The sequence below is a fragment of the Equus caballus genome, chromosome 23 (assembly GCF_041296265.1).
Source record: "Equus caballus isolate H_3958 breed thoroughbred chromosome 23, TB-T2T, whole genome shotgun sequence".
NCBI lineage: Eukaryota > Metazoa > Chordata > Mammalia > Perissodactyla > Equidae > Equus > Equus caballus.
Window position 1 is genome coordinate 66,109,726 of NC_091706.1, and position 17,900 is coordinate 66,127,625.

Genomic DNA, 17,900 nt, shown 5'->3' on the forward strand with positions numbered 1-17,900 from the left:
GGGGGAGGGTGCATGGACTCAGTAAGTCCTGCCCCTCCTTGTGAGCACAGTCAGCAGCAGTGGTTCCTGGGGGCCTGCGAGATTATGAAATGAGATGACATGTGAAATATCCCTTTTTGGCAAACTTTGAACCAGGATGCCTGTGGAATTCAGTGTTATGTTTAAAACCAAGCTTCCGAGAGATTTCAGTGCATGTATAACATTGCCAAAAACATTCTTTATTAGACTATTAAAACTTCACGGCACTCAGGGAGCCCGGCTGCTTTCAGACCCTGAGGATGACTCACAGTGAGGCATGCATTGTACACTGTGAGGCAGTGCACACGTGCGCACATGTGCACACGTAATACACACATACGGTCCCCACACACACCACTAAAACCAGTTTTCCTCAACAGAGCACTCACCCTTAACTACATATGATGCTCTCTGATATTTTGTTCAATTGCATTTTATTTAAAACTCTGTTTCTACCCCCCAGGTTGAAAAATATCCCCATTTGACATCTGGTCCTCTGTGTGACTGTGCGGACATTTTTAATTTTGGCCTTCTGTCAATATGTGCACATTACATATTTTCATTTATTTCCCACATCAGCGGACTTGTCCCTGTGGGTCCCTTGTCCTTGGTTTCTCCATGTCGCAGGCTGAGCACAGGTCGGAGCCTGGAGCACAGGGGCTGCTGCAGCACTGTGTGCTGAGGAGCCACGGGGCGTGGAAACTGGGTCAACGCAGAGTCCCTGGCAGGCAGAAGTGCATCGCTGGCATGTCTTTGAAATCCTAGGGCATGCCTTGGGTTTCAGTGGTGGGATCCTGTGAGGCCCCTCGGGTTCCCTGGGCCTCCCTGGAAGCAGTGGCCGTTTTGTAAAGATGCAGCCTCTCCGTGTGGGGCCCACGGCCTTGCACTGCATGAACCAGACCTCGCGGGGCAGGGCTTGGTTTTCACCAGCGAAGCCGGGAGACGCTGAGGGCCTGGAGCTCAGGCCTTTGGGGAGACACAGATCCTGTCCATCTTCAGTGACCGCTCGCTCTGCGGCTCCACCAGCACAGAGCCCCGTTCGTTAACCACGTCGGGGGTCAGCCTCCGTGGACGGCCGGGCGGGGGGCAGAGGAGCAGTGGCGTGGCTCCTGTGCGCAGAAGCCGTTTCCTATGGACCACCTTCTGGAAGCCTGGCAGTGCCCATCAGCCGCCGGCTGGGAGGGCTGGGTGCTTCTCCTAGGATGCAGCGTGGCCTGGGCTTGTCTTTGTGCTTTGACAGGGTGGATGCCTGTCTGCTCAGAGACAGAGGGGCCGAGTCTCCTGGAAGGAAGTGTGGTCTTGGGGCTGTGGTGTCGTGGTCGTCTTCCGCCCAGCACAGTGACCCATGTGTGGCCTCTGGCTGGGCCTGCTGTCCTGGGGCGCCCTCTCTGCAGATGCGTTCCAGGAGAGCAGCAGGAGGCAGAAGCAGCCGAGGGACAGGGAAGTGCACCCTTCCAGTGCCGTGGCCGCCTGAGCTGGGGGAGTCACATCCCGCAGCCACCCTCCTCCTGCGGTCCCCTCGCCCCGCTCGGCCGTGCCTCTCAGCTTCCTTCCCCATCTTGAAATTCGAGGGAAGGTCACTAACAACAAAATGACAGTGCCTCCGCCTAGCCTGCCCTCTTGTCTCTCTGTTCTGTCTTCCCATTTCTCTCTTCCTTCCTTGGTGAGACGTGTGATGTGCACACAGCCTCGGTACACAGCTTGCTTTGCTCACAAGTGGAGCCCAAGCTTGTGGCACCTAGGATGCTGCTGGCCCCGCAGCCCTGGGCCGTGTGGCGCTGCTCCCCGAGGGTCCGCTTCCCGCCTCGTTGCTGCAGAGGTGCATCCTGGCCGGCTTTGCTGTGTATGCTGGATTCTGCAGCTTGCATCCATGGGTGTCACTCTGCTCCTGTGTGTGGCACTGTGCCGCTCACTGCTGTCCCGTCGCGTGTGTGCACCGCGGTTCTGGTGCCTCCCTGAACCTCTGTGCTGCCAGCAGGGTTTCTGGCGTGGGCTGTTATGCATGGGCTCTGAGCATCCTCGTCCCTTTGTTCTCCATTCAGGACGCTGGGGGTCCTCGGTTTTGGGCTCCACTTCCCTGGGCAGACAGCTCACCTCTGTCTGAGACGGGGCCCCCTGAGTTCAGGTCTTGGCCTGCTCGCTGGCACCCTGTCTCCTGCCCGGCTTGAACCCTCTCCCTCCACCAGGAGCTGCCCTCTGGGGAGGGCCCTGGGCCTGCTCCTCCTCCACCTCTGCTGCCGGTGGGCCCTCGAGGTCTCTCCAGCTGCACCTGGCTCCTTCCACCTTCTGCATCTCCCCACCTGGCGGGCCCAGGAAGGCTGGGTGGAAGCCCCCATGGTCACTATAACGTGGGTCCTTCCCTGGTCTGCGGTTCTGTCTCTCACTGCATCGACCCCTCTCATTCACCTGTGCCGTGCTTCACTCCACGTGACATGCCCGGTGTGTCCCAGGCTCTGTGTTTGCCATGGGGGGTCGAGATCCGGCAGTTGTGGGCAGAGGGAGAGCAGACAGGACACAGTGCTTCCAGCTGGACGACAGTGTGTAGCCTGCTGATGGGGGTCACGTGCCACCGGGGAGGGAACCTTGAGGGTGGGCATTGACCAATAAGGATGGGCTCAAGTTCTTGAGGTCAGGAACGCTGAGTCGGAACTCGAGAATAATTGGGAAAGATCTGGAAGCTGGGTGGGGAGGACAGCTGTGGCAGGTTAAAAACATGGCTGCAATCTGTTGGCATTGCTGTCACTGAGATGCGTGGGCCAGGGTGGCCTCGGGACAGCGTGGGTCTTGGATCCCTGAGATGCCAAGGAAGGGTTGACACCCTGCGGCCACCATGCTGTGAGGAGGTCTGAGCCTCTGGAGGCCACGGCAGTGGGCAGTCTTGGCCTCCGCACCCTCTGAGCCAGGGCCCGATGTGTGAGGTTCCAGCCCTCACATGGCTGCAGCCCTCACCATTGGGTCCCCTGGCCCAGGCCTCAGACGTCAGAACAGAGAGCAGTGTCCCTGCTGGGGCCTGGTCGAGGACCACAGGACCTGAGCACAGCGGGCTATGTAGGCCACTGAGTCCAGGGTGGTTTGTTGTAAAGAGCAGGATTGACTGTAATGGAAGTGATGGCTCCCCAGGGAGTGGGCAGGGCCTTGGGTGGGGTGTGGGCAGCCCGGGACACGGTGCTGGGTGGGAGGGCGGAGTGCGCACCCTCACTGGGGCGGTAAAAATGACCACCTGAGTTTCATCCTGAGCGTTTTCGTGGTGGGCGCGGCAGGAGGCCTTCCCGCCTTCTCGATAAACTGACGGTGAAGCAGGTGTGCTCCAGCCTCGTAGAACACGTGCACGCACGCCTGTTTCCTGGGCTGCGTACAGAGCTCCACCCACCGGGGGCTTAAACCTCAGGAGTTCCTTCTCCCTCAGTTATGGGGGCCACAAGTCCAAGATCAAGGTGTCCTAGGGCCATGCTCCCTCCGAAGGCTCCAGGGGAGGACCCTTCCTGCCTCTTCCAGCTTTTGGGGGCTCCAGGCACACGTGGCTTGTGGCCACATCGCTCCCACCTCTGCTCTGTCACCACGTGGCCTTCTCCCTTGTGTCTCTCCTCCATGTGTCTCTTATAAGCACACTTGTCATTGGAGTTAGGGTCCACCTGGATGATCCCAGATGATCTCGTCTTAACTTAATGATCTTAACTGAATTTCACCTGCAAAGACCCCATTTCCAAATACGGTGACATCCACAGGCTCCCGGGGGACGTTCTCTGCGACCTGCTGCAGCCCAGGAGAAGGCGACAGAAATACTCTGTGGGGTGGCAGGAGCGGGCGGCCGGGTGGGGCGGGCGGGGTCTGGCAGGCGTTTGCTTTCTCCAGGATGTGCTTCAGCAGCGCTTTATCAGCAGGAAAATGGAAACCGCGGCTGCTCTTTCCTCTGTGGGAAGCGATAGAAGCGAGCAAGCGCGTGGTGGAAACTCGCACTTTCTGAAATAACTGTGCTTTGACTCGGAGGGGAAACAGGAAGCCCTTCTATCTGTTTAGGTGAGTTTTTATCTCTGCCGGTGGGGCCTGTCCTTTTAAGTTATGTTTCTGCAAAAGTACTGGTTGAATCTCTAGTGTGAACAGGAAGTCAGATATGCTGACTAACTTTTCCTTTATTTTAACGGCGTTTTTATTGTTTTGAAAACGAAGGCAGAAAGCAGAGAGGCCGAAGCTGCCGCCTTGAGCCCTGGGGGCCTACCATCCATGCTGTGTTTCTCAGGGCTTGTCCATTCCCTTTCACACACCCAGACGCATGTGCGTGTGTGTGGACACTCACACAGGACATTCATATAGACGGCGCTCTCCCCAAAGGGTGGTCACCCCCTTGGGGGTCGGCAGCTTGCTTTCCTCCCTCAGCTCCGAGGCAGAGACATGTGTGCTCTGTGAGGGCCCTGCACCCCCACTGGCATGTGCCCCGGGTCTCCCAGCCCGTGGGCCATGTGCCCTGTGTCCCGCAGCCTGTGGCGGGAGTTTGGGCATCTCCCCTATCTGCCACATCCTCGGCCATGTTTCTTGGTGAACCTCAGTGAGTGTTTTTATAGGAAAGAGTCTTAGAATGGGAATATTTGAGTCAAAGGCACATCGTATTCAATTTTGACCAGAGTCGCTGAGCTGATGCAGGACAGCTCTGTGCCCCCAGCTCACGAGGGTCTCTCCCACCCCTTGCGCCCGCAGAGCGTTGCTGGTGGGCTTAGTCCTCACCGGACGATCAGGAAAGGGGAGGTCATGATCTCCATCCTTATCGCTCGGTGGTGGTTTGTTGGTTGTTTATATTATCTCCCGAAACACCTGTTGGTGGGCTTCACCCTTTTTAATAGAAATTGGGTTGTTCTTTTATTAGTTGTATTGTTTTGAAGAGTTTTGTTCATTTTAGAGTATTCTGGAAAAGAAAAGCCTATTTGAAATGTTTCGTCTGTAAGTTTGTCAGTAGATGTGAGTGGACTCAGACTGGGGTCCTGTGGGGCCATTGCCGGCTCCCTGTGGCTTGTCTGGGGTGGAGGTACCCTGAGGGGCCAGGCCCTTTTATGTCCGTTGCTCTCAGACAGGCATTGGTCAGCTTTGGCTGTGCCACCCTGGCGCCTACCTGCAGGACATGCAGTGGCCCCTGTGAATGGTGGGGCCCGAGAAAAGGAATTAACAGTGTTTGTAGTAAGCCGTGTGTGTGTGTGTATGTGTGAGTATACGTGTACATGTGCCCATGCATGTGTGTGTGTGCACATGCGTGCACACTCCTGAGAAGCAGGCTGCGGCAGAGCACGAGGTCTGCATTACAGAAGCTTCGTGGACTGAGGCGTCTCTGCCCAGTAGGAAGCTAATAGAACTTATTTTCCTCAAGTCTTAATCGTAATTTCAGCCGAATGGTAAAACTCACCCACCCCACAACGCCCCCTCCTCACCGCTCGTTTGTCTTGAGTGATAATGCGCGGGTGACAATCCACTGGAGGCCACAAGTAATGTGGCCTTTTTTCTGGGGAGTCAGCTCTGCATCCCAGCCAGATGCTGGGCGTTGTGTTCCAGATCATTCACACACGTTGGGACCCTCTATGGGGCACCGTGGGCTCACGGGGGCCTCTCTCCACAGAGAGGTTCTGGTCCCAAGCACCAGGCCAGCTGGCATCTTGGATGCTGTGTGCCTGATTGTATCACTCAGGGTTCTCCAGAGCAACAGAAGTGACGGGGTGTGTGTGTGCATGTGTGTATGTTAGAGAAGAGAGGGAGGGAGGGAGGTTTATTTTAAGGACTCGGCTCATGATTGTGGAGCTGGCAGGTCTGAAATCTGCAGGGCAGGCCACAGGCGCCCTGGAGGGTCATCTGCTTTACTCAGAGTCCATGGACTGAAATGTGAATGTCATTCAGAAAGTACCTTTGCTGAAGCCTCTGGAATAATGTCTGACCGAGTGGGCACTGAAGCCTCTGGAATAATGTCTGACCGAGTGGGCACTGAAGCCTCTGGAATAATGTCTGACCGAGGGGGCACTGAAGACTCTGGAATAATGTCTGACCGAGTGGCCAGGTGGGCAGGTAAAATTAACCACAGCACTGACGAGTGCCCCTGAGTCCCTGGAGCCCCTGTGGCGGGCCGTGGGTATGTGCGTGTGCTTGCTCCAGGTGTATGAGGATGAGGGTGACCTGCGCCCCGAGCAGGCAGGGCTCCTGACTCTTCCCCAGAGGCCACAGGGTGGGCATCGGCGTGGAGGACGGTGCTGGGAGCGGCTCCAGCCTCGTGCAGGCTGAGCCCCATGCCGTCCAGCTCGTGTCCTCACTGGGCTAGGGCTTTGTTCCTGTCGCCTCTGGCCCCGAGCTTAGGCCTAGCGACTCCCCGGGGCCTCTGGGGAAGATGGTTGTCCTCTGCCCTCTGGAGAAGTCTTCAACTCCAGAATGACGCGTGGAGGAGTTTATTACCAGGGGGCCCTGATGGCCCACCTCCCTGGTGTTTTCTTGTGCGAGAAACCCTTCTCCAGCCGCGGTCTGCCATCCTGTCCCTGCCCTCTGAGCCGCTGAAGTTGGCCTCCTGTCTGCCTGGCACGCTCTTAGTCGGCCTCTTGACCATCCTGTTATTTGACGATAAATAGTTATGACGAAGCAGAAGAAAAGCCACGTGGTGTGCCGGGCGAGCTTGGCCTAATGTCTGTGTAGGTTTGGATCCGATCTGCTTGGTGGAGAGGTGGGTGGAGGCAGAGAGGAGCAGGGTCCCAAAAGGTTAAAGGAAGGTGGTGGTTCTCTTTTTTCCCGTCAGGTGTGGTGTTCCAGGTGAGTGAATGAGCAAATGAATGAATGCATGCATGGGCCAGTGGGCTGGTCCCAGAGCTTGGGGGAGTGCAGCATGGCTGGCAGTGTGGTGGGCGGGCGTCTGGGGTCAGGAACGCAGGTCAGCCTCTGGATCTGGCACTGGCATGTGTCGTGGACCCCCGCTGGCCGAGGCTCAGGGAGGTGGCACTAGGCAAAGGCAAGCAGGCCTCTGCTGGCTCCTGGGTGTGCCAGGGCACAGTGCAGATGCTGCCTGGCCCCAGGCTCCGAGGTTTCCTACACAGCCTCTGGTCTCGCTCTTCTTGGAAGAGCAAGGCCTTTCCTGGCACCAGGGCCAGGCCTGAGTGTGCTGCTGCTGTGGTGGTCATGGCTGTCTGTCCGGCCCTGGGGCCTCCTGCAGGGCTGGCGGGGCCTTTGTGGGCACCCTAAGCCTGACCTTCTCCCACTGGGGAGGGCCAGTTGGAATGCCCTGGAGAGCAGCTTCGGGGAGTGGCCTGACACTGGGAAGGATGGAGCCGGGTGACAGCAAGTGCCAGAGCAGTGTGGCAGCTCCAGGCTCACCCCCCAGCTTCTAAAGCACCAGCTGCTCCCCTGCAGGTGCCATCCGGAACTTCCAAGGTGGCCCCGGGGGAGCATCCGGGGCCTCCACTGCCAGGACCCCTGTGGGGCTCCCCGGTGACAGACCTGAAACCAGAATCTGCGCTCTTGACCTGAGCCTGGCCTCTTGCTGCGGAAGGATGTGGCCAGGAGGAACATGAGAGCGGAGTAAGGGTTCCTTGACTCTCTTCTCTTCCGGGAGGGACACGTGCATCAGGAAGAGGCCTCAGAAACAGCAGCTGGATGACTTCCCATGTTTTCATCCCTGTCCTCGGCCGGGATGTCGTGGAATCACAAAACGTGGAAGAGAGAGTGAAGCATGGTAGTTTTATAAAAACGGTCCATGTGTGCTGAAGCTCAGATCCTGCAGGGAAGACGAACAGTTAGAGGGCTGACCACGGAGAAGGAAAGAGAAGCTAATTTAAACAATTTAGGGATTGTTTACGCGGCTCCTTCATCTGTGTATACAATGGAGTATTGCTGGAAATCAAGAGCCTGGAGATGTCAGATCAGTTGATGTTTTATTTGTCCAGCATAATCTTTGTGCTGTTCTTATTTGGATCCAAACGCCAGTGATTTCTTGACTCAGCCACCAACACGGAGTTTACACGAAGGTTAATTACCGTTCAGATCTTAGGATGCACAGAGCTGGGTAGATGCATCAGATTGTGTTTATTTTTGGTGTTTATTGGTGCCAGGTGTCTAGAGCTGCAATTTGCATTTGGACATCATTGGGGTTAAGTGTCTTGGCAACCAGTGGTGGGGGCGAGAGGCCTTGTGCCCAGAAGCTGGTGCCCACGTGTCTGCAAAGTGGCTGGAACTTTTCCGAATGGGGAGCATGGACCATGCACTGCAGCCACCAGGGATCCAGAAATCCTGCTGGGGGGTGTGATTCTTTCTCTGCCCCCTTCCCCGGTGACCTCGAGGAGATGAGTCGAAGTGTCGCTGGCTGATTGGCCTGGAGTCTCTGTAGCCTGCTGTCAACATGTGGCTGTTTAAGGTTCTGGTCACGTGTGACGGAAAATGCAAGCTGCTCCTTCAGCCTTTGGGTGTATTGTACTTATTTTGGGAAGTGAACGCATGATTCTTTGAGAGTCCAAAGGGTTGGACAAATTGACTCTTGGTCTCTGTTTTGTTCTCGATCACAGCATGCACAGACGCTAGCCCCCGTCTAATTAACGAAGCCGTTGTGGACCATAGGTGTGGGGAGAGATGGAGTGACACTTGCCGAGCGGGTCAGTGATGCATCTGCAGGGTGTCTGCGGTTAAAGTCTTGAGCGTCTTGCTTCTAGAATTCCCTTTCATTGCTTTACTCTTAGACAAATACAATTTGCAAATCTACTTTTTTTCCGTACAAATCAATTTGTAAATCTACTTTTCTAATGAAAAATAAAGGTGTTTTTTAAAATTGTGGTAAAATATACCTAACATAAAACTTAGGATTTCAACCATTTTAAGAGTGAGGTTCAGGGGGCCGGCCCCGTGGCTGAGTGGTTAAGTTCACACGCTCCACTGTGGCGGCTCAGGGTTTCGCTGGTTCAGATCCTGGGCGCGGACATGGCACTGCTCGTCAGGCCACATTGAGGCGGCATCCCACATGCCACAACTAGAAGGACCTGCAACTAAGACATACAACTATGTATTGGGGGGGATTTGGGGAGATAAGGCAGGAAAAAAAAACATTGGCAACAGTTGTTAGGTGCCAATCTTTGAAAAAAAAAAAAAAAAGGTGACGTCCAGTGGCATTGAGTACCTTCACACTGCTGTGCAGCCATTGCCGCCATCCGTCCCCAGCTCTCCTTCCGTCTTGCAAAACTGAAGCTCTGTCCCCATTCAACACCGACACCTGCCCAGCTCCTGGCACCCCCTGTGCTACTCTCTGTCTCTGTGAATCTGACGACTCTGGGGATCTCAAATACATGGAATCATACAGCACTTGTCCTTTTGTGTCTGGCTAAAAATAAAAGTGCTTTAAAAAACATTTCAACCAAATTGATGTAGTCCTTCTACTCTTTTTTTTGTATTTTAAATTAATATACAGTAAAAATGATGATATTTTTTGCTATGAGTCCTGTCAATTTTATTACTTATACAGATTTGTGTAACCTCCTCCACAGTCAGGAGACAGAACAGTTTCACCCCCAAAATCTCCCCTGTACTGTCCTTTATGTTCACACCCTCCCCATGCCCCTAACGGCTGTGCCTCCTGGCCTGCTCTGTCCCTGGGGCTTCCGTTCCAGGAATGTCCTGTGCGTGAAGCCACACAGGAGGTGGCCTTTAGATATGGGCTTCTTTCCCGCAGCGTCAGGCCTTTGAGGCTCCTTCCGGTTGTCACATGTGTCAACAGCCGGTTCTTTTTGACTGCTGAGTGGTATTCCTTTGTATGTTTGAACACAGCTGCTGTAAGCATTTGTGTGCAGGCTTTTCTGGGAACATGCAGTTTTATTTCCTTAGGATAAATACCAGGAGTGGGATTGCTGGGTCCTATGGTGGGTGTGTGTTTAACTTTATTAGAAAACACCTGGGTGTTTTCTGGAGCGGCTGACCTGTTCTCCTTTCTCACCAACAATCTGTGAAAGTTCCAGTTGCTCCACACTCGGTATCATTAATTGTGTTTATAGCCATTCTAATATGTGTACGGTGTGCACATTGTGGTTTTAATTTGCATTTCCTGGTGGCTAATGACATTGAACATCTTCAGGTGCTTATAGACTTTGTTTATTTATCATCTTCTCATGAGCTTGTCTGCTTCGCACTTGATAAAGTGCCTGTTCAGGTCTTACTCATAGGATTGGGTTGTTTATTTTCTTCCTGTTGAGTTCTGAGGGTTTTTCATACATTCTGAACACAAATACCTTTTCAGATACGGGATTTGCAAATATTTTCGCCCTGTCTGTAGCTTGTTTTTTAATTCTCTTCACAGGATCCTTCACAGAGCAAAACATTTTAAGTGACGAAGTTCAGTTTATCAATTGACCAAGCATTGATGGAGAAGAACATGGAGAAATGACACGTGTTATGTTACTGATCTTGTATTCTGGGACCGCTAAACTCACTTGTTAGTTCTGAGAGCTTTTTTTGTAGATTCCTTGGAATTTTCGACATAGGTAATCATGCTGTCTTTGAAAAGACCAGTTTATTTCTTCCTTGCTAGGCTGTATGCATTTTATATCTTCTGCCTTGTGCACTAGCCAGGCCTCCAGCGCAGTGTTGAATAGAAGTGGTGGACGGGGACCTCCTGCCTTGTCCCTGGTCTTAGGGCAGCACTGAGTTTACCAACACTGAGGATCGTGTTGGCTGTGGGTTTCTTCGCAGACGTCCTTTATCAGATGTGGGAGTGCCCTTCTGTCCCTCATGTGCTGTGGTTTTTATCGTGAGTGGATGCTGAATTTTTTCAAATGCTTTTTCTACATAATTTGATAGATTTGTTTATTTTTTCTCCCTAGACCACGGTACCATAGGATGGATTACACACATATTGATTTTTGCATATTGACCCAGCCTTGCATTCTGGGATAAATTCCATTGATTGTGGTGTACCGTTTATGTCTATTGCTAGATTCAATTTGCAAATATTTTGTTGAGGATTTTTGCATCTGAGCTCCTGAGGGATGTTGGTCTGCAATCTTCCTGTGCTGTTTCTGTCTGTTTTTGCTATCAGGGTAATGCTGGCCTCATGTAAGTTGGGAAACATTTTTCCCTCTTCTGTTTTCTGAAAGAGATTGTATAGAATTGCTGTTATTTCTTAACTGTTTGCTAGAATTTGCTGGTAAAACCGTCTGGACGTGGAGATGTCTTTTTCAGCAGGTTTTTATCTACAGATTCACTGTCCTCGTTAGATGTAGCATTGTTCAGGTTCTCTTTCTCTCGTCATGGGTGGGTCGTGGTAGTGTGGGTCTTTGAGGCATCAGATGGTCCCCTCTAAGTTGTTGACTGTTGTGTGCACACACGTGTTCCCAGTGGTCCCTTACTGTCTGCTAGCATCTGTGGGGCTGCAGAGGTAGCACCTCTCTTGCCTCGTATTGGGAATGGGACTGTCTTAGACCTAGTGTTTGAAATGCAGCCTTGGGAGCGGAGGAATCATTTTAGCTGAAGGCGTTGCCCCATCTCCCTCAGCTGGGCTCCCGGGTTCACAGGGTGTCCCCAGGGAGCAGCAAATGCGATGTGTCAGGAGGAACATTAGGGTTTTAATCCACTGGGGCAGCATTAGGTGCCCAGGGTGGAAACTTAATACGTGCACTCCAGTGACCTGCATGTCTTCCTGTGTTTTCCAGAAGCATCAGGCTGCCATCGGGGAGCAGTTTCACACGGGGAGAGTCTCCCTAAAGAGCGGACGAGATTCCTCCCCTTGTCCGTGACGTTTAACGGGCTGTTCCAAGTGGTGTGTCTGTAGTGCTGATTGCTTTATGTTCTGTCTGTTTCCAGTCAAGGCCACAGCTTGGCTTACTCTTAAAACCCCGGGAACTAAGGCCAAGCGGGGCAGATGGTTTAGCCAGAGGGTCAGAAGAGACAGGTGGTGGTTTATCTGGCGAGGCCAAAGGTGGCTGGGGATGGAGGATAGGAGGCAGTATGTCCTTCATATGGTACGTTGTCTCTATTCATCATGAATCCTAAAGTAGACGTTTTTAGAAGGACAAAAGCATGGATTTGGGTTCCTGTCCCAGTGGGTTCACGCTGCTGTGACAGAACAGCACAGTCTGGGTGGCTTATGAACATCAGACATTCATTTCTCAAGGTTCCGGGGGCTGGAAATCTGAGATCAGGGTGTGAGCATGGTCAGGTGAGGGCCCTCTTCCGGGTTGCCGACTTGTCCCTGTGTCCTCACGTGGGGCGGGGAGGGGGGGGAGCTGCCTGGGGTCTCTTTTATAAGGACACCAGTCCCATTCACGAGGCTTCATCCTCATGACCTGCTCACCTCCCAAAGGCCCCACCTCCTGACACCATCGCCTTGGGGGTTAGGTTTCAAGGTGAATTTTGGAGGACCCAAACCTTCCGGGAGTAGCACTTCCTGATGCTGATATTGCAGTCTCTCCCTGTGTGAGAAAAGGTCACAGTTGTTTAGTAATTCTTCAAGCATGATGAATTTTGCTTCATTTAATTAAAAAATCTGTGTCACTCAGGGCTTAAGAATAGGAGAGGGATTTATGAGCAATAGAAGGAAAATAGGTTTTTGCAAATGCAGAGGGCTTGGAGGTACCTGTCACAGGTGGAGCGAAGTGGCGTCCTGTGGGGACCCTGGCGTAGTTGTAGGGCATGGAGTTTCCTCAATGATGACGAGTAGGGTGGATGACCAGTCCCAGAACTGGGATGACCTGGGTCGCTCAGTTTGGCTACTGTCTGTGTCTCTGTCCTTTGGCAACTCAGTGTGTCGTGCTGCTGGTCTGCTGCAGGCTGTGTGTGCAACGAGGCTGGTCAGGAAAGTCCAGTTGAGGAGCCGTGGCTCTGACACCAGGCGATCGGAGGGCTGTTTCCAAAGGTGGGATATGGGATGCGCTCCCTGCGGTTGTAGCCTTGCGACAATTGGTAAGACTTGTAACCTGTCTAGGTGTGATTTCCCCCTTATTATAAAAGTAGCAGGTAGACTGTAGGAAGTACAGAAAGGGGGGAGAGCAGAACTAGCCCCTCCACTGAGAGAGTTTGGTGGCTGAGTGGTGCCTCAAGGGGTGTCCCACGTGGGGTCACGAGACCATCCGGTTGTGAGGTCTCGGCAGCTGGGCAGCCGGCCGTGAGGGTGTGAAGCGCGAGGCACGTGCTCCCAGGAGAGGCTCCTGTGCCCTTGTCCTCACATGGCCACCCCCGGGGAGGCAGGCGTGCATGTGGGCAGGGGTGGGGGGCACGCTGGGAAAGGAACACACACTTCTTTTGGCGGAGAGTTTTCAGCCGCAACCCCCAAGGGGGAGAACCCTAGTAATTCTCATGTGACTCTGCAGATTTCTCATTCAGTTTCTTTCCAGGAGGTTAGTAACATTTTCGTTTCTGTTCTGACTGCTGGTGAAAGAGTAACAAAATCTTGGAACCTTGGCTCTGGAGCTTATGGCTTAGAACCCAGGAGTTACATAGTAACAAGAGGGTGAGAGGGCCATGGAAATGGAGCCGGCATCCTGGCAGAAGGTTACGGTAACGTCAGTTCACGTCTGTCATCAGGGGAACCCAGCAAGGAATCCTTGTGACCTGGCAGTCGCCTCCCTTGGCTTCCCCCGAAAACAGCCTCCCAGGGCAGTAGTTTGTCTCAAAGAAGGAGGAGGCCCGAGGCAGCCCCTCCTTTGACATTAGGAGTTCCTAGAGATGTTCAAGGAGCCCTGGAAAGAATTCTAGACTGTCAAAAAGAAAAGGACTTTCTGAAAGTGAACTGGCCTCACCGTTCCTTATTTTCAAGGCTGTGTGAGCACAGATCTGAGCAATTACCATGGTTTTCTGTTTGAGTAATGGGGAATCTTTCTTTCACCTACATTATTGAGCGTTTTGTGTGGGGGGGTCCCTTGGTGCATGCCCCAGGCAGCTACAGCACATGCTGGGGACGTCCCCCAGCCAGGGAGGGGCTGCTGAGACACCCCGGGCCACTCTCTAGACAGTGATGCTGCGAGACCTCAGTTCTTTATTCTCTGTCCGGGGCAAATGTCCTCCCAGCTCCCCAGCTCTCCCACCATCCCCACTTCCCTCTAGAAACAGGAGCCCTTCTTGACGCCTGTCACTCTTCCTCTCATTCTACCATCACCTGGTCCTGGGCCCCCTTTCCTCCTGAATCTCGTGGCTCCGCCCCTCCCCTCTGTCCCCCTTGGACTTTGGACTGAGCAGCGTTTGACTGGAACCCTGGAGCCTCTGGAGCTTGTCTGTCTTCCTGCGGCTCTGAAAGTTGCATGTAATCCATAGCCGTGCAAATGGTCCTCGTCTGAGACAGGCACCTGGATTCTGTCCAGCAGTGGGGCAAGTTGACTTCCCCTCACGGAAAAAGCCAGTTTTGTGTTTGTTGGAAATTCATTTCAGTATTCCTTTATTCCTTATTGAGCTGAAGTTCACATAACATAAAATTAACCACATGACAGTGAACAATTCAGGGGCACTCAGTACATTTACAGTGTTGTGCAGCCGTTACTTATCCAGTTCCAGAACGTTTTCCTCACCCCGAGAGGAGACTGCCTCCTGAGTTTGTGGAGGTGGGTGTGACTCAGAGCCATGGCAGTTGGCTCCAGGTCAGTATCTGGAGAGACGCTTACCCACCACTTGGCACCCGTCTGGTCCCCATGTGCCCTCGTCTGTGTGGTTCTCTCTTCGGGGAGTTTTGTCTTATACTGTTGGGTCTGCTGGATGAGAACCTTCGTGTGTGAACGCCTGCCCCATTTCCATCATTACCTGTAGGAGCACTGACCTTTGTAAGGTTCTGCATAACCCCTGCCATTTTGCTTCTAGAAAAGTCTTCCCATTGACAGTGGGGACGGGCTCACACCTCCTCACCATCATTGAGCTGTGTCATTTTTTCCATGTTAGTTCTGTAGGGAGAGAATGGCGTCTTGTTTTAATTTGATCTTTCTGGTGACCAGTGACATGAACATTTCATTCCACACGCTCGATCACAGTACTTTTAGAAGGGACAATCTTCGGCGGTCAGGAGAGCAGTGGCCAGGCCAGCCGTGCCCCTCGGGCATGTGCGGGGAGCCCTCCTGGGTGGGGTGGTGTCTTGGGGACTTCTCTCCCTGCAGGGAGGGGCGTGGGGAGCAGGGTGCTGGGCCCTGTACGCACCTGTGTCGCTCGCTGGACGGCCCCGCGGAGCCCACCTCCTGGAGCGAGAGTCCGCCTAGGCAGAACGGCCCGTGTGCTGTGTCTGATGCTCCGAGGGTGGGTCTTCCACGGTGTGTGGGGCGCCGGGCGTGTTGAGCACTGTTTTCTTCTGACGTCGCCCCTTTTCTGTTGCCCGCCGGCCAGCTGTGAGGTGGCTCTCGGACAGGCCCTGAGCCAGCTCTCCAACCAGCCCGAATGTGCCGTGACCCTCCGCTCCTGGGACCTCCTGGAGCCTGTGCGTTGTCAGGCAGCTGGAACCCAAAGGTCTCCTCTGTCCAGCGGGCCCACATGTTTTGGGGCTTCAAGTCATTTGTCATCAGTTGTCAAATGAGGAGCGAACCAGGACTTAGTGGGAAGAGGCCCTATTGGAAGGGGTTGTCGCCAGGGGAGGGGTGTCGGAGTAGGGGGCGTGATGGTGAGATAAGCAAGCGTGTCTGGGCTCAGCAGACTGAGTTTTCCTTGTAGGGAGGTGTAGGCAGGCTGCAGGACCCGGATGTGGGGCAGGGGAGGAAGAGTGGAGCGCGGGGGTGATGGATCAGAAGGTGTGCCTGGAGGCCGGCCTGTTTTGGGGGGGGGGGAGTCGCCCCGAGGCTCAGCCTGTTCTCAGGTCCAGAGGCCTGGGGCCAGGAGAGAAGGCAAAGCAGAGTTTGGGTAACAAGCAGTTTGTTCCGATTGATCCGCGGGGACGAGCTGTTCAGCCTGTCACTGAGGAGGTGCAGGGTGGGTTCGGGGATCTAGGCCTGGCCTTGCCCTGGTGGACAGGGGCTCTGCGAGTCTCATCCACGTCGTGTGCAGTGAGCGCGTTCTGGAACACAAGGGACGAGGGTGTTGGACCCCGATCACAGGGCCAGGTGCGAGAAAGGCCGTCTAGCTGCATGCTACGGGGAGTGGAGCGCAAGCCCCGTGGGTCTGTCTGTGGTTGGCGCATCACTGCCCTGAGTGGGCCTTGTGCTCCAGCCCCCTCGGCCCTGAGCTTCCCCCAGGCCGCCCACCCAGGCCTCTCCCAGGGGACCTGCTTCTGGGGAGGGGGCCTGTGCGCTGGGCTGTGGTGGGTGGGAAGGACGTGCTACACGCAGGGGTGGCTCTGGGGCCAGCAGGGCCGGCAGGGGGCTCTGGCCATTGCAGGCTGTGCACGTGAGCTGCACGGTGGGCCTGGTAGGGGGTGGGGGGCCCAGGGCCCTGCAGGAGCTGGAAGGAGCGCCTGGAGGAAGGCTCCCCGGCTTGTTGCTCGCGTCCCCTCTGCGGCTCTGAGTCCTGTGCGAGACGTGGTCAGCCTGCCCTGCTCTCAGGGTTGTTGGAAACCCTCAGACATCCGGATACGTTTCTGGTTTCTTCCTTTTTTTTTTTGTCTTTGACCCTCCTCCTCCTCCCCCGCTTCCTCTTCCTCTCATTTTGGTTTCTAAGCCCATAATTCGTTTTAAAACTGAAACGTTGAAATGCTAAGCTCGACCACCTGCATTTTCTTACTACCTGCTTCTGAGTCAGGGACGGAGGGTAGGGGAGCTTGGTGCAAACACATCCTTCTTCATTCAGACTTGGTCGTCACTCCCACCCCTGCTGGCGAGGCCTCGCCCGCTGACCCCCTCTGTGCCCCCAGGAGCTCACGCTCAGTGTCGCTTGTCACCTGAACTAGGGTGCAGAGACACCCTCTGCTCCCAGTTCACACCGTGAGGCTGCATCTGGTCTCCTGGCCGGGTGAGCCGTGCCCCGTGGCTGAGCCAGGGGCCTGTGGAGTGGCCACGATGTTGAGTCTGCGTGAACATGTAGGGGGTAAGGGATTCTGCTCATGGCTCCCTGCCAACATGTCGCCTTTGTCTCTCTGTCCCAGACTCTGCCATCACCAGACAGTGGGAGGAAGCCGCATCCCGGCTGCTGGAATGTTTGATGACACCGATCATCAGGTATGGGATGAAAGCCACCTGCAAAGTCTGGTTCTTTCTAGAAGTGGCTCCTGAGCAGGTCTTGGCGTGGGCGTCCAACGCCTGTCAGTCAGCAGCTGCATCTGTCTGTTGCCTCCTGGTGGCAGCCGTGACTTGGGAGCCGAGAGGGAAGGTGGGTCTCAGGAAGCTCAGGTCATTCTGCCCAAGGTCACAGTCCATCCAGGGGCTTTGGCGACAGAGGACATCAGTGCCTCGTGTGACATGGGCAGGAGAAGGGCCCTGCGAGGCTGTGCTGGGGGTGTGGGCCTGAGGGTGGGCGCCAAGTGGTCAGCACCAGCTTCCGTGGGTAGCAGGGAGAGTGCCGGGGGCCGAGGAGGTGCCTGTGAGGCCCACCCCTGCCTGGACCTCCCCACGTCCCCTGGGGGCCGGCTTGGCATGCAGCACTTGCATATCAGGTCCTTGGAGGTGGTCTGTTGTTGCAGTTGGGGTGGCAGAGCGCATGGTCCTCCCTTCTCTTCAGTCTCACTCGTTCACCCCTGGGGGTCAGGATGGTCCTGTGTGGGATGGCAGCCCCGGGGCTGCAGAATGGTCTTGGACGCTTCTTGTGGCTTGGGTGCCTTTGCTTTCTCTGAGTGAGAAGAGGGGTGAGAGGAAGCCATTCTGTTTGTTTGGGTTGGGGGCCGACAGCCTAAGAATAAACTTCCAGAAGAGCCAGGAAAGTGACCAGGACCCATTCCTGGCACCTCTGGATGTGGGGATGGAGGAGGCTGGTGGAAACGTGAGGTGGGGTCCGTCAGTCACACCCCGAGTAGGGAGGGAAAGCGGCCACTTCCGACCCACAGCACCTGCGGCTTGTCCCGAGAC

General features: G+C 54.7%; 1 protein-coding gene across 17 annotated transcripts in view; it reads left to right on the forward strand.

Moving 5' to 3' along the window:
- Nucleotides 1–17,900, forward strand: part of SEMA4D (semaphorin 4D) — a 111,606-nt gene that overhangs the window by 12,866 nt on the left and 80,840 nt on the right. For 6 of the 17 annotated variants that reach the window (XM_070248348.1, XM_023627562.2, XM_005605092.4 and 3 more), the window contains exon 2: nucleotides 16,985–17,057. The exons of 4 other annotated variants lie outside the window; for them this stretch is intronic. The gene's annotated coding sequence lies outside the window, so the exon portion shown is untranslated. Of the gene's footprint in view, nucleotides 1–3,851; nucleotides 4,036–16,984; nucleotides 17,209–17,900 lie in introns of those variants that run through there. 7 more of the 17 variants (XM_070248352.1, XM_070248342.1, XM_070248341.1 and 4 more) reach the window with 4 other exon arrangements.